The sequence below is a fragment of the Carassius gibelio genome, chromosome A18 (genome assembly GCF_023724105.1).
Source record: "Carassius gibelio isolate Cgi1373 ecotype wild population from Czech Republic chromosome A18, carGib1.2-hapl.c, whole genome shotgun sequence".
NCBI classification, from domain to species: Eukaryota; Metazoa; Chordata; class Actinopteri; order Cypriniformes; family Cyprinidae; genus Carassius; species Carassius gibelio.
Window position 1 is genome coordinate 562,533 of NC_068388.1, and position 17,107 is coordinate 579,639.

The window sequence follows — 17,107 nt, forward strand, 5'->3', positions numbered from 1 at the left end:
ATATCGTATCGAACCGAACCGTGAATTTTGTGAACCGTTACACCCCTAATATATATATTTATATATATCCTATTCCAGCACACGCTGCTCTATTGGATTGAGATCTGATGACTGTGCAGGCCATTTGAGTAAAGTGAACGCATTGTCATGTTCCAGAAACCAGTCTGAGATGATTCGAGCTTTCTGACATGATGCATTATCCTGCTGGAAGTATTCATCAAAAGATGAGAACACTGTAGTCATAAACCAGAGTAACAGTACTCAGGTCGGCTGTGGTGTTTGAACAATGCTCAGTTGGTACTAAGTGGCCCAAAGTGTGCCGAAAAAATACCCCCACACCATTACACCACCAGCAGCCTGAACCATTGAGAAGAGGCAGGATGGATCCATTAATTCATGTTCTTTATGCCTAATTCTGACCCTACCATCTGAATGTCACAGTAGAAATCGAGACTCATCAAACCAGAGAACATTTTTCCAATCTTTTTTTGTACAATTTTGAGTCTGTGTAAATTGTAGCTTATGTTTCCTGTTCTTATCTGACAGGAGCAGCACTCTGTGTGTCTTCTGCTGCTGTGGATCATCTGTTTCAGGGTTCGGCGTGTCGTGTGCTCAGAGTATGGTCTTCTGCATACTTTGGTTATAACGAGACATTATTTGAGCTACTGTTGCCTTTCTATCATCTCTAATCTGTCTGCCCATTCTCCTCTGACCTCTGAACTCTGACATCAACAAGGCATTTTCGTCCACACAACTGCCGCTCACTGGATATTTTATTATATTTTATTCTCTCTAACCCTTCTAGAGATGGTTGTGCTTGAAAATCAGCAGTTTTTTAAATACTCTGACCAGTAATTGTAATTCCTCACTTTTCCACTAGGTGGAGATGAAGACCCAATTATAAATGACTATGACTGGAAAACTAAATTGATAAATGAATCCACTTTGACACATGATATGAATCCAAAGGAATACAGATGAAGTGTGCATTTGCCGTTTACTCATACATTTATTGTAAATGTGTTTTTAGTGCTTTTATCAAAATCAGTAAATGCTTTTTTGTTTCACTGATGCTGCTGTTTGTGCTAGACTACATAGAACAAGTGATTTTATGCTCATTATATGAGTTAAATTTATCATCTTCTCAGAGACTTAACATATTTAAAAAGGTAATGCAGTGGCCCTGTGTGTGTTTGTGCTTTCATGTGAAGTTAGTTCTATGCTGCTGTAAATCCCAGTGTCGGAGCCGCACCAGAGGGAACAACACGATCACGGCCAGAGGATGACACCACACTCCCTGAATAAATGATCTAAATGTTTGTCGTCTTTTTTACCCTGCAGCCTCGACACGGAGGGATTTCAGCCCCTCAGTGCGTGTAACACAGCCAGAGTGAATTGTGGGAAATGAGGCAGACGACCAGTAAATAACAGTTGCCATGATGCCCCTCAGCTCCTGCCGCACTGCCACCCAAACGCCTGCGGAAACAGCGGCCAGCCTCCACAATTTCTGCACTTAACACTTGGCTTGGCGCATGACAGGTGCTAATTTTCCAGCACCGGGGGCTTGTACATTTGAATAGAGCCACTGTTCTGGCCATCATCATCCTAACACCATGATCATGTAACCAGACAACATTAATCTAACCTTTACATCTTTCATCTTTATATCAGTATAAGAGAAGTACTACAGAAAAACAAAGGGACGACAGTAAAGCAGACGTGATCTGCTGTCATCTTCAGGTATATCTGTCACTAATGAAATGCTTGGTGTTACTCGTGTTTTCCTCCTGTGATCTCCAGTTTATGGTGAAGAATGACTAATGCTTTATGCTTAGCATATGTGTAGCTGAATCTTGTCCGTCTCTTGATTTCAGATGTAAAACAGCATCCTGTTGGACCTCGACACAAACTAAAGCATAGACACATGATCACTCAGTGGTTAATGTACATGACTTTATCAGCTCTCGTTAAAACTGCGGCTCATCAGAAGTACATCAGGCTTAATCACTTCAGAAGTAATATTTCACTGCTGTATGTAGGGTTAGAAATTATAATCTATGGCAAGTAACACATATCAACTCACTAGCCAATATTGGCATTTTTGATTGATAAAGAAACCTCACAAATTAGAAACATCTTTACAGTTTGAACACAGTTTTCTGTAAGTGTATATGCACAACTGAAAATAGTGAATTGTGCAGTTTTCAGTTTCATTTTTTTTTTGAAAAAATATATATATATATTTCTAAACACCTAAATTCAAATTCATTGATGTCACTTTGTTAATTCTTGAGGTGAACTTTATATTAGCGAGTAGATTCAGTGACCTGGACTGCTGCCTTCATCTTGAGAAATGTCTTTTAATTTATAATTTGTCTTAAATCAGTATGGGGAATTGTATGGCATTGTGAGTTGAGTGAATTGTTCATCCCATGAGTACAGAATAAAACATGTGCGATGGACAGACCATCTGCTAATCTTTCAAGTGAACAATATTAGGAAATTACAAAAAAATAAATAATAATAATAATTTTTGCTATAAGAAGTCTCAGAGAATTTGTTTTTCATTTATTTTTATTTTAGTTTTACGGTGTCTGCAAACAACCATTGACTGCAGTAAAACAAAGTGATTCAGTGATGCAGAATTATTAATAAATATATTTCAATCAAAGAAGTTTAATAATCTGGTTTATTTCTCATGTTTTGTTTTGACTAGTTTGATTTCTGAATTGTTGGGAAGGTAAACATTTAAATCTGCTGGTGAGCTAAAATGTCAATGTTTGCACTTTTGAGCGTATGAAAGCTAAAGCCAATAAGGAAACGTGTGTATAGAAATGAGAGTTTGGTGCTTTAACACTTTCCTCGTAAGAACAGAACACAGTGTCCTGATAAATAATTAAAATCCTCACCACAAGATTTTCTTGCCTTGATCGCATTCCTGGATTGTGATCACGATCGTCTCGTTGAAGTCCTTACCTCTCACGCTCAAAGTTACAGTCCCAGCTGTCATTCCCGTCTCCCATTGCTGCGGTTGACGATTCAGAATCCTAAATGGGATCACACCTCTTTTTGTCCTTGTCAATCACTGGAGCGGTGTTCCTGTCTCCGGGCCACAGGCGGGACTGTAGGGAGCGAGTGTCACACGGCATTACGGTCCTGCAAACAGAGCCAAAAGCAGCTTTTTAACATAACAAAAAACCAAGCGATGCATTATTAAATGGGCAGATCAGGCACAATTTGAGTAAAGTTGTTGAATGTTGAGCCACGGGTTTCAGCAGCGAGCAACAGCAACCGCTCAGCCTCGCTCAGCATGAATAAATGATGACCGCAAGATCAGCGGCGTCCGACATGAGCGTGAGTCCGGCTTCAGTGTCACACACACACACACACACACACACACACACACACACACACACACACACACACACACACACACACACACACACACACACACACCTTGAGTCCATGAGGTCTCGGGGCCTGTCTTCCCTCTACTTTGTACAACTCTCACCTGATTTGTTTGCAGTAGGTGCAGTGTGGGTAAAAAGAGCAGCAAAGTCTCTGGGCCGTGAGTGTGTGTGTGTGTGTGTGTGTGTGTGCAGCACCTGTGCATGTAGTTTTTCTGAGGGGATGCTGCTCTGATTAGTCTGTTTGGTACACACACTCACTCTCTCGCTGACCTCGAGAACTTCTTCCCAACGTCCTTGAATTGGAAATTGCAGGAAAAACAGGCAATATTCTCAGTTGCACCACTCTGTGTGTCCATGTGTGAGAGAGAAATAGAGGGAGGCTTTTATAAAGCATACATTAAGGGGGTCCTATTATGCTTTTTCACTTTTTCAACTTTAGTTAGTCTGTAATGTTGCTGTTTGGACTACAACCCATATTTTCCGGGATTTGTAATGTCACAAATAATGACGAATGGGATGAGACCCGGTTGAGCTGCACGAGAGAAGGCAAAGAGTGTTATCAGTACATTGAAGACACGCTGGCTTTCTCAAGACAGACAAACATAGAGTGGTTACCATCATCTGGGTTTAAACAGCGCTCAAATTGATTTGATTTTGATGCAGTACTCACACTGAAGCAGGCGGCTGTGGTAAGGGGTGTGACTTTCCTGACAGGTGCCGAGGGGAGCCAATCACAACACACACTGGCGAAGCTAACCTATCACAGCACATTTCATATTTCAGAAAGCGGGCCTTCATTTGATACAGGAACTATTCAAGCCATTCATGCCAGACTGAGGTGCTGGAATAAACAACCGAGTGTCAACTATTGCTACTCACAAATCAGGCAACCAACTGGACCTTATTTATACACGAAACTGCTCTACTGATCATGTTCTGGTTACTCCACTGCACACCTCAGATCACTTCCTCCTCACTCTTAACCTCAACATGGTCCCTGACACATCACTTACCCCTCCACATGTCATCTTTCGACGTAACCTATGCACACTTGCACCCTCCCGGCTATCTGCAATGGTTTCATCTTCACTTCCTTCCCCTAAACTGTTTGCATCTTTGGACGCGTACAGTGCTACTGATACTTTCTGCTCCACTCTTACATCTTGTTTAGGCACTGTTTGCCCCTTATCTTCCAGGCCAGCTCGTAACACCCCTTCTGCCCCTTGGTTATCTGATGTTCTACGCGAACACCGTTCTAAGCTTAGAGCTTCTGAAAGGGTGTTGGGCAAATTGCATGCTTTTTAAAACATTTTCCTCACTTCTTTGTCTCTAATAGCTGACGACTTTGCAACGTTTTTCATTAATAAAATTAAACACATTAGTGCACAGTTTTCCACACCACAATCATTCAAGCTCATATCACCAGCAAACTTACACTCATTTACATCCTTCTCTTCACTCTCTGGGGCAGAAGTCTCAAAACTCATCCTTTCTAATCACCCTACAACTTACCCGCTTGATCCTATTCCATCTCATCTTCTTCAAGCCATTTCACTAGTTCACGCTTACATATAATTAGCTGAGGTATGGTATGCATATTTGGCATGCTGTCCGGGGAAGGGCTCCGAGCTCGGGAATGGCCCGAACCTAGAGTACCCCCCCTCCCCCGTCTATTATAAAGTGAACTTGAAGTGAGGAGATGGGGTGGAGGAGGGATGCTGATAAACCGTCAATGGATAGAGGTAAGTCAGTGATATTTATACTATGGGATTGATTACTTGATTATGGTCCACCTGTGTTGTGGCGGTATCGTAGGCCTGGTCGAGCGGTAGGAGGACGCGGGGGAGTTAGCCGCGGTTCTCGCCGGAGGCGGCGATGGTACGCCTAGGCGTCTTGGGATGCGAGTAGCTTCACTCGCCGTACCGCGCCCGCGTGTTGGAGCCTGGGGCTCGATTTGGTTGCCACGACGGGAAGGGGTGGCCTTGGAGCCGGCTGGCTGCGGTGATGGGGCTGAGGAAGAGCTGGATGAGTCTTCTCACGAGGAATCTCGGTTTTGGTACATGGTGCTATGCATGCGGACCAAAATGCTGATAAACCGTCAATGGATAGAGGTAAGTCAGCGATATTTATACTATGGGATTGATTACTTGATTATGGTCCACCTGTGTTGATTAGGCTAAGTATCTGACGCGCTCCTCCCGAATCTCATTAATAAATTAAATTTCTCCTGCAATTATACCTGCACTCATTCACATCATCAACACTTCCCTCCACACTGGTGTTTTCCCCTCACCATTTAGACAGACACGTATAACTCCACTACTTAAGAAACCCAACCTCAACCCATCTCTTTTAGAGAACTACAGACCAGTTTCTCTTCTTCCTTTCATTGCAAAAACAATTGAAAGAGCTGCGTTCAAACAAGTCTCTACATTTCTCACACACAACAATCTCCTTGACAGCAACCAATCAGGCTTCAGAAGTGGACATTCAGCTGAGACGGCCTTGCTCTCAGTTGTTGAAGCTCTAAGACTGGCAAGAGCAGAATCCAAATCTTCAGTACTTATCCTGCTTGATCTGTCCGCTGCTTTTGACACGGTTAACACCAGATCCTCCTATCAACCCTACTGGCAAAAGGCATCTCAGGAACCACACTTCAGTGGTTTGAGTCTTACCTATCAGATAGGTCCTTCAAAGTATCTTGGAGAGGTGAGGTGTCCAAGTCTCAGCATCTAACTACTGGGGTGCCTCAGGGCTCAGTTCTTGGACCACTTCTCTTCTCTGTCTACATGGCATCATTAGGTTCTGTCATTCAGAAACATGGCTTTTCATACCACTGCTATGCTGATGACACTCAACTCTACCTCTCATTCCATCCTGATGATCCGACGGTAGCTATTCACATCTCAGCTTGTCTAACAGACATTTCTTCCTGGATGATGGACCATCACCTTCAACTCAACCTTGCCAAGACAGAACTGCTTGTGATTCCAGCAAACCCATTTTTCCATCACAATTTCACCATCAAGTTAGGCACATCAACCATAACTCCTTCAAAAACAGCCAGAAGTCTTGGAGTTATGATTGATGATCAGCTGACTTTCTCAGACCACATTGCTAAAACTGTCCGATCCTGCAGATTTGCTTTATTCAACATCAAGAAGATCAAGCCCTTTCTTTGGGAACATGCTGCACAACTCCTTGTTCAAGCTCTTGTTCTGTGGCTGGACTATTGCAATGCTCTCTTGGCAGGTCTTCCAGCCAATTCTATCAAACCTTTACAATTAATTCAGAACGCGGGAGCAAGATTAATTATTAATGAGCCTAAAAGAATACACGTCACACCTGTTTATCAATTTGCACTGGCTTCCAATAGCTGCTCACATAAAATTCAAGGCATTGATGTTTGCCTACAAAACTACCACTGGCTCTGCAGCCATTTACCTAAATTCATTACTTCAGACTCATGTGCCTCTAGAAGATTGTGTTCTGCAAGTGAACGTCGCTTGATTGTTCATCCCAAAGAAGCACAAAGTCACTTTTACGGACTTTTAAATTAAATGTTCCCTCCTGGTGGAATGACCTTCCCAACTCAATCCGAGCAGCTGAGTCCTTAGCCATCTTCAAGAATCGGCTTAAAACACATCTCTTCCATCTTTATTTGACTCTCTAACTTTAACACTCAATATTCTAATTATATTCTTTAAAAATCTAACTACCTTTATAATCTTTTTGTATTCAATTTTTCTTTTCATTTATTATGCAATTATATATATGTGTGTATGTGTAAAGACCTCTAACTAGCTTGCTCTATTCTTTTTTTATTCTATCTGTTTTCTTTTTATTTATTATATGATTTAAAATCCCATGCTACGTGTACTGTGTTAAGCTAACTGAGACTTGTTATAGCACTTATATATCATTGCTCTTTTTGTTGTTTTTGATTGCTTCCACTGTCTTCATCTGTAAGTCGCTTTGGATAAAAGCGTCTGCTAAATGAATAAATGTACATTTAAATGTAAATGAATAATGTAAACTATGTGAAAAGTAATGTGTTTTCAAACAACCTAGTATGAGAGCCCGTTATAGTGCACCCCAAAACAAAATCAAGGCTTTGTAAAAGAGCGTAATAGGACCCTTTTAACATTTATACTAATAGTGACTAATAATATTAAAACCAATTCTGCATTGTCTCTCCATCAGTAAAAATGATGACATCATCCTGCACAGACTTTTGTCCAACAACACAGGAGTCTGTATGTTCTTTACAGTCAAAACAGCAAGGTTGTTTCAGAGGCAGATCACTTATATCTAATTATAATCAGTTTCTTCCTGTAACAGTGCAAAATTTTCTTTCTACAAACCACAAGACTCTTCAAACGTGTCTTATTGTATTTTACAGGGATGGGGGACTTTTTCGTTTCTGTTATGATAATATCCTAGCTTAGTTTCTATTGAACAACCGTATATGAAGTATAATGATCAGCACTTCCTTGCGTCACATGATAATTCAGAGTTCATGTAAGAGAGGTCATTGAACATCATCAACTCCTTCAGTAACACATTCTTGTGTTGTTTCATCTGAATTCTGATATCGAATGAAACGCATTGTTTTCTTCCCCCAGTCTGTTAATAACATGTTAGAGAAGAAGACACTTGGTAACAAAAATCATATAATATCCTCGAAGTGATAAATGTAAGCGATTATAGCAGACCTGACACATTTGGACTGAAGTGAAACATGTTGCTCAAAATGATTTCAAGATGGATCCTCCTCAAAAGACGGTGGGCATTTTCAAAAGGCACACATCAGATGCTCGGAGCTCATTGTGGAGCACAGACATCTCTGGTCAAGCCTTTTGTTCTCACTCGGGAACCACTTATAAGAAAACAAGTCTAGGGTTTTAGCTCTAAAAGCTCATGCCAATAACAGTGTTTCCATAGCAATCCAAGCACACGACTGGCTAAAATGTAGCACGGAGTCTGTGTGATCCGAAGCACCTCTGACCTCTGACCTCTGCTAGATGATATGGATCAATAGGACCAGTTAAAGTTCTTTGAGCTGAATGGAAGTTTGTCAAAAGAATAACTGTGATTCTTCAGCCAGTAAACAGAGCTGTGATGCGAGTGTCAAACGCATGAATAGAGGCTCCATTTCAGAGCTGCTGCAGTGTGACTCTAAAATCTGTTTCTCCCTCAATCCCTTCGCTGTGATCTTTGTTTTTTTCCTGAACTTGGATGACTTTACCTTTCTCTGTCTTTGAGCTGAATTGATGTGAGTGCTGGAAACTCGCTGTTGGACTGTGTTGAGCTTCCTGACGGTGAGTGTGCAAGCAGACAAAGGTCAGAGGTCACAGACTCATGTTTTTTAGCAGAGCTGAGATGGAGGCGAGGCCACGGGCAGCATGAAACACACACACACACACACACACACACACACACATATATAAACACAACACAATCATAACAAAAGCAGAAACTATCTAGGAGACTGTAACTGCTTTATGAGACTGGGTCATTTCACAATGAATCTATTCTGAATCTGAAGCACTCATGCACGACACTCCGTCTAAACAAAGCACTCAGAATCATTGTTTCACCTACATGAAAAATTATAGTAAATATACATTTCTCTTAAATTCATGATCAATTATTTTCCTTTAGAAAATACATTTAATGTATGCTTACTCCAGTACGTATTCACGCACAAGAAAAAATCTGGACAGAGGATATTTACATGACTGCAGACAGTGGTTCAGTGTTTGTGTTTGAATGTGTGTATGTGTTAAAGAGAGAGTGTGTGTGTGTATTAGAGTGTATCATGGGTTCTGTGTGTGTGTGTGTGTGTGTCTATCAAAGTGTGTGACAGGTTCAGTGTGTGTGTATTGGAGTGTGTGTGTGTGTGTATCAGAGTGTATCATGGGTTCTGTGTGTGTGTGTGTGTGTGTGTCTATCAAAGTGTGTGACAGGTTCAGTGAGTGTGTATCAGAGTGTGTGCTGGTTTCTGTGTGTCAAGTCAAGTCAAGTCGAGTCACCTTTATTTATATAACTTTAAACTAAAAAGATTGCATAAAAGCAACTGAACAACATTCATTAGGAAAACAGTGTGTCAATAATGCAGAATGATAGTTAAAGTCAGTTCATCATTGAATTCAGTGATGTCATCTCTGTTCAGTTAAATAGTGTCTGTGCATTTATTTGCAATCAAGTCAACAATATCGCTGTAGATGAAGTGACCCCAACTAAGCAAGCCAGAGGCGACAGCGGCAAGGAACCGAAACTCCATCGGTGACAGAATGGAGAAAAAAACCTTGGGAGAAACCAGGCTCAGTTGGGGTCAGTTCTCCTCTGACCAGACGAAACCAGTAGTTCAATTCCAGACTGCAGCAAAGTCAGATTGTGCAGAAGAATCATCTGTTTCCTGTGGTCTTGTCCTGGTGCTCCTCTGAGACAAGGTCTTTACAGGGGATCTGTATCTTATATAACGCTTATAAATCATACAGAATTAGTTTTTTGGAGAAAGTAAAAATGCACAAAGTTTCCTGTGAGGGTTAGGGTGTAGGGCCATAGAATATGCAGTTTTTACAGTATAAAAACCATTACACCTATGGGATGAACACAATTTTCACAAAAACAAATGTGTGTGTGTGTGTGTGTGTGTGTGTGTATCAGAGTGTATGACGGGTTCTCTCTCTGTGTGTGTTTGTGTCTATCAGAGTGTGTGATGGGTTCTGGCAGGTCCTGGTGGGCTCGGCTGGACACAGCAGAGGGTCTGATTGATGTGGTTAAAAAGATAAAAAAACAAAAACACATCCTCATCACTCTGCTTACTTACCTTTACTCGACATTCAGCTATGTGAGTACAGGTGATTTTTTTTTTTAGCAAAACCTTTTTGATTTGATTATGTCTATTAAAAAGATAAGATTTACACTGTATGACGGTGACATATTTTCCATTCAGTAAAATTTTAAACAATCTGTTTGTTTCCTGGGAAAAAAGTGCAGCTCTAACTTTGACTATATGATCTGATTTTCCTTTTGTTTGTTTTTTTTTTATAAGTGTGTTCTACTCACCAAGGCTTTGGAAACTGTGATCCATTTTTTTTAGGATTCACAGAAGAATATAAAGTTAAAATGAACAGCATTTATTTGATATAGAAATATTTTGTAACATTAGAAATGAGAATGCTTTTTACTTTTGATCAATTTAATGCATCCTTGATGAATAAAAGTATTAATTTCTTTAAAAAAAGAAATTACCCCAATCTTTTGAACTTTAATGTGTGTTACTGAATTGTGTTGTTGTAATGCATAAATTCACTTCAGCATGAACATCTACTATATACTATATATACGTAAAAGTGTATAAAATAAGCTCAGTTAATATTATGTTCAACATTTACAATTACATCAATTACAATTTATAGTTAATTTACCATAAACTAACACAACGATTTTTATTAGCTAACATTAACAAAGATTGATAAATACTGTAAACATATTTTTTCATTGTTAGTACATGCTAGTTATGCATTAACAAATTATTGTAAAGTGTTACCAAAACCTTTAACAATCTATAAGCATTTTAAAAATTATTAAACATTCATGAAATAATTATATAAACCTATATTACCAGTATAGTACATGTAAACTTATTCTGTGTATTTGTTTGCTTGTCAATCTATTACATGCACAGCATGTCAGCTCAAGCGCTTTATAGTTTTTAGATTTATTTTAGCCATAGATCATTGTAAATTAATGTTTAATCATAATGACTTGTTTTCCATGTGTAAAAAGTTTTGAAGTGTTTAGATAATGCACTTTAAAGATGTAAGAAAATAACTTTATTTACTGTTACTTTGATAAATTGGCACAGCAACACCCTTCAAGATATCCAAAATCTGCTTGCAGTTTAGCATCTTCAGTATCTTGGCATCATGCTGATAACAGTGGTGTGAATTGGTGTGAATGTATTGATTCTCTTAAAAGGAGTATGCATTAATTCATATGTATGCCTGATTTTTCCAAAAATCTTTTTGAAGTTTGAAGCAAATAAAGTAAAAATAAGATGTTAAATTCAAAGCATTTTGAAAATGTCATACTTCCTGCTGCCAGTTCATGGTGCTATAACTTTGACTCCTAATTGTCACATATATGCTATTGACATCATCCAATGAACAGACCCTTGAAGTTTGATCAAAATCAGACAATATGTGGATGTCATTAGACCCTTCCTTTTTCTCATTTATAGCTATAAATTCATTGCCTCGCCACAGGAAAATCATTAGTGATATCAAAAATCCATTTGCAATTTAGCATCCCCAATGTCTTGAGATCATGTTCACCAAGTTTTGTGGCAATCGGATGGAAAACCTCAGAGGAGTATTTCAAATTCCAGAGCATATGTTTTTTACACAGCCCTGAATAGCCAACTTCCTGTTGGGCAGAGCCCATGCAGTGCAGAATTGTTTGACTTGATGATTTATATGTGTACTGAGTATTATATGAATACATGCAGGTATGTGTGAGATATTCATCAAGTTTTCTGACTGTGTTCGAGGGGGCACCGTAGAGCCCCAGTGCCACTCCTGGCTCCCAGCCTCTGAAGGATCCTAATGGCCACAGATTCCAACGTGTGCCAATTTTTAAGAGTTTTGAGCATGTTAAGGCCCCCCAAAAGCCCCCGAAGTTAAAAATAAATAAAAATCCTTACGGAATCAATAGGGCCCTGCGCCTTAGTGACTTGGGCCCTAAAAAACACCCCAAAAATGGGGTTAGAAATTAGGTGTTTATTTTCTCCTTCTCAATTAAGTAAAAAATTTAGGATGTGTGTGTGTGTTCAGAATAACAGTAAAGATCAAATTAGTTTTGCTGATTCTATGGAATATACTGTGTTGCTGTCTAATGGCACACTATCATTCAATCATATGAGTTAATGTGAGCCTGCAGTGTGCTAATATAATCTCATCTGCTGCTGTATGTGTCACATTTCAACATGTCTGATACTAATGTAATATTCTTTCTCCATGTCATCCATCCACTCACCCGCCTGACGGTGAGGCCTAACATCCTGTGCAGTGAATCATCAGTCAAAACGCTGCAGAATGACGGGTGTGCTTCTAAGCACAGATTGTTTTTAAAGAACATCACTGATCTGCAGAACATAAGGCTCTTTCCTTGAGATCTCCTGAGCTGCTGATTAACGGATCTCCATCGCCAAATTCCTCCAGCTCCAGCCCTCCCGCCCCCCCGCTGGCTCTCTGCCTGTCCGGGCGCTCACCCTTCCCCCCCCCCACCCCCCGCCTGTGCCCCTGGGCCTAATGGATTTTTATCAGCCTAAAGTATCAGAGCTGATTTGAGGAGTCCCTCTGCTGCTCTAGAATTCCTTTTGAAATGCCTTTCTTTGGTAGTCTCATTGCTATAGCCTGGGGCAATGGCCTTCAGAGATCACAATGTTATTAATATAAACATGTCAAAACGCATGCTGAAATTCAAAACAGGGGTGCCAAAATGTCAAGGTGTCAAATTTCTGAAATATAAATCAGGCTTTAACATGCTAAAGCACTGCAAAAATTGCCTTACTGCAATTTGCTGTAATAATGCAGCTCATTTGAAATAAATACTGTGTCTTGTGTACAGACAGACAGACCAAAAGATCACTTCTACTCAGTTCAGCCGTATTTAAATGATAGAAGAACCAAACAAATGCTGTGCTAGCGCCAGGCTTCATTTGGGGGGCATTGGCTTGGGTTTGATTTTGGGAGTCTGTATTATGAGGGGGAGATTAGGAGCTGGTGTGGTTAACCTTAAGACCAAGCAGAACATTTACTGTCCACAAGCAGAGCGAGAGGATCATAGTTACATGGCATGAAAAGCATTCATGTGCTTGTCATTCTGAATAAAGATTAACATGTGGCCTTGGAATGCACTACATCTGTGACAGAGAGGAGGAGAGCAGGCGGAGACGTTGACTCACCTGATGTGATGTGTCACCTCTTCTGCCCCGCTGATCAAGCGTGGCTGTTTGGAGTGGCTCCAGGCATCCATACATCACCGCACATCTGTTCCGATACAGAGCCACATCTAAAACACATGCAAACACACTGACAGCCCTTGAACACAAGTGCTGTACTTGCCAAAATACAACTCCAGATTTTAGCCCTCTGTGATCTCTTTTTCAGGCTTTTTATTTGCCGTTAGATCCAGACGAATTGTTAAAAAGCACAAGTTTGCATTGAATAAATTTCTGATTGTGATCATAACTTTTGAGCATTGTATCTTATATTTTATTGCCAGCATGAATATCCTAATGAAGATGATGATAGTAATAATAATAATTATAATTTGTATAACCCTTTAACCCTTCTTACAGATAAAATGGAGCTCCCAGTGCATTACATATAAAAAATATAAAACATTAAGACAGCATAAAAACAATAAAAAACAAACAAAAACAAAAACAAAAAAAATGCTATAAGAAAACTTGAACAATGAATGAAGGAAAGTCCAGTCAAATCATCTTTATTTTTATAATGCTTCATACAACATTATTGTGTCAAAGCACTTTTACAGTTTTAAACAGAAAGTGTGTCAATACTGCTGTAAATCAGCTCCAAAAAGAGGACAATAGCAAACAGTTTTTTTCCAGTTAAAGTCAGTTCATTGATGATTCAGTGATGCCATCATCAGGTCAGATCAGTTCTCTTGCGATAGTGTCTGTGTAATCAGTCAAGCGTCCCCAACTAAGCAAGCCATGTGGCAAGAAACCAAATCTCCATCATTGACAGAAATTGAGAAAAAAACCTTGTGAGAAACCAGGCTCAGTCAGGGGGCCAGTTCTCCTCTGACCAGACGAAACCAGCACAGCGTGGTTTAATTCCAGACTGCAGCACAGTTCAGATTAAGCAGATGACTCGTCTGGTTCCCGTGGTCTTGTAATGATGGTCGTCGACTTGTCGCGGTGACGAGGTCTTCTCAGGGGATCTGTCTCTGGGGCACAGTTGACATGGTCTCTGTTGACATTCAGGGCTGTAGAGGTCATCTCTAGGTGCTGATCCAAAATCTGATTTGGAAAAAGACTGGATCAGTATGACTACGGTGACCTTGGAGTGATGTTTAACTAACAAGTTTCAAGAGGAGCAATTAACCTGGCCAATTCACTATCAGTAATCACATCATCTATCCAACCACCAAGAGAGAAAACCACTATAAGTAATTCTCTCTAGTAAGTTAGAGTTTAGACAAATGCATGAAATTATGTAATTCATGTAAACATTTTGCCTAATTCAAAGAGCAAACGTGTTGCTCAGTAGGGCATCTGTAAAGCATCTCAAGACTGATTGAAGGTTTCCTCTTGTTTCCATGGTGAGGGTAAAGAGTGTGGGTCACTGTATAAGGTTATTCCTTCAATCATATTAAAGCATGACACCATCATCTGAAAATTTTAAATTATACCCTGGTGTGTTGATGGACTTCAAAAGTGGCTTCAAATACTTTGGCACAAAACATATATTTTTCAAGTAAAATATAATTGATTTTAGCGCCTTTAGCATTCATGTAAACAACACAGATATGACTGGAGATGCATGTCTCTGCTCTTTGATCTGTGTCTTCACCCTTTGATCTCTCTATGAGAGTGAAAAATGTATTTTCCAGTGGGGCTGAAGTGCGGCACTGCAGTGACCCCACAGACGCAGGAAACACCATCTCCAAATGCTCCTGGAAACCTGCAAATGAAAGCTGAAAAATGAAGTAAACATACTCATATCTGTTTGTTCCACCATGACCTGCCATGCCTTAAAATAGGATCCTCATCTCCTCTCTTTTAGAGGCCAAATGATCCCGATGGAAAGCAGCAGGGCCAAATATTTTCAGAGCAATTACTAGATTGTAAGGAACGGGTTAATGTGACAAACAAAGCTTAACACGCTTAATACTGTTTGTGCAAGGTAAGAGAGACGGAAGTAATTAATTAAACCCTGTTTAAGGACTGGCAAATGACAATGTTAGAATCAAATAATTTGTTTAAAATATCTGCTAAACACCTTTCTTTGACAATATCCAAGATTCAGATGAGTGAGTTGACGATTCTGTGCAAGCCTGAGGCATGTACTGGAAATATGCTTATTATGACTGTTATTAATTTACAATTTATTAAAACCTGCAAAAACCTTTTTGTCGAGTGATGTAAAGCAATTTTACAATAGGTTATTGTGCATGCATATTATATTTAAAGTTGCTTAAGCTAAATCAAGGAGTTTATGAGTTTGTGCATCAATGTCTGTAATGTGTGCAGTAGGTGTGAAACTTTTAGGGATCTTATCCAAGTTGTAGGCTAGTCAATATTAGGCAGTCGTATGTGATGTAAAGGATCCGGAAATGAAACTGTGACCACAAACACCATTAACTGAAGTGAATTATATAGTAATAATCAGCAATATGCTTTCACACAGATAACTTCATTTTTTAATGTTTCTTCTCGTGTTGACACAAATGACTTATTTGAATTCTTAATTGATACAATATTGCACTGAGTTGTTAGAAAATAAATGCATTATCAAGTTATTGCTTGATGACATCATAAACCAATGAATTGGCTTTTTGATCCAGTTCAATGAGCCGATCTGTCTGAAAAGAACCAGTTCACAGAAATGAATCAGACTTTGCATTACTTTTGTGATCTTGCACAAAGTGTAAAAATCTATTAAAAACATATGATCATCACTTAACAAACTTAATTTGATGACGTGTGTGATCAGGCAGAATGATGAAGAGGACGAATTCAAATAACATTTTAATATTCCATATTAGGTAAATCCAAACAAGATAGGACACAGACAGACACAGTGACTGACAAACCATAATATAAGAGATAGGAACTAATATAGGGCAGATACCAAGGGTCAGACAGGTGAGCACAATGAGGGGATTAACTAATAATAAGAACAGGAACAACCAAATATGGACACAGAGGGAGAAACCAAACCACAGTCCACAGAGAGATCAGGGGCCAGTACCATGAAGCCATATTAGCTGGCTAGCAAGGTAAGTTTCAGTTTAGTTTGCACGAATCTTAGGTTTTAGGTACTATGTCAGTGGCTTGGCTTTTAGCAGCGTTCATTGCCATAGTAACTTACAATCCACGGGGGGAGGTTATATTCTGGGTTAGAGATCTCAAACTGAAGTTGGACCAATCAGATGTGAGCTAAGTGACACATGTCTGACACAAAAAGTCAATCCCCCAGTTTCTCTTTTCACTGGGTCACTAATGCTAAAAATAAATAAATAAATAAAAAACTACGCAAAATGTCTTCCTTTAATGATAGTTACTTAGAGTTATTTTATATGATTTATATATTTATTATATGATTCATATTATTATTAATCCATTACACACAAAGATTAACATTTATTCTAAATAATTTTAAATTAATTTTAAATAAAAATCAATGTATACAGGTCATGCAATATAAATGAGCTGTAGTATCAATAGATAACCCTATTTTAAAAATGAATGCATGTGACCATACATGTTCGAGTCTCTATCGCTATATATTTTCAAATGTATAAACTAACTTAACAAGTTTCACTTGTGCCTGCACTGATAGAGCAAGGTAATATATTTTGTCTTCTTTCATAAGATATTACAATTTGTCATATTCTTTAATCTCTTAACCCTTAGCAAAACCTTTAACCTT

The 17,107-nt window shown here is 39.3% G+C and overlaps 1 long non-coding RNA gene across 1 annotated transcript; it reads right to left on the minus strand.

Annotated features, from left to right (window-relative positions):
- Nucleotides 1–2,423: 2,423 nt before the first annotated feature.
- LOC127934612 (uncharacterized) lies at nt 2,424–4,558 on the minus strand. Its single transcript, XR_008147805.1, has 3 exons — nt 4,424–4,558; nt 4,081–4,167; nt 2,424–3,942 (listed from the first exon to the last, which is right to left on the minus strand). It is a non-coding gene; the product is annotated as an uncharacterized LOC127934612 (long non-coding RNA).
- Between the last annotated feature and the right edge of the window lie 12,549 nt (nt 4,559–17,107).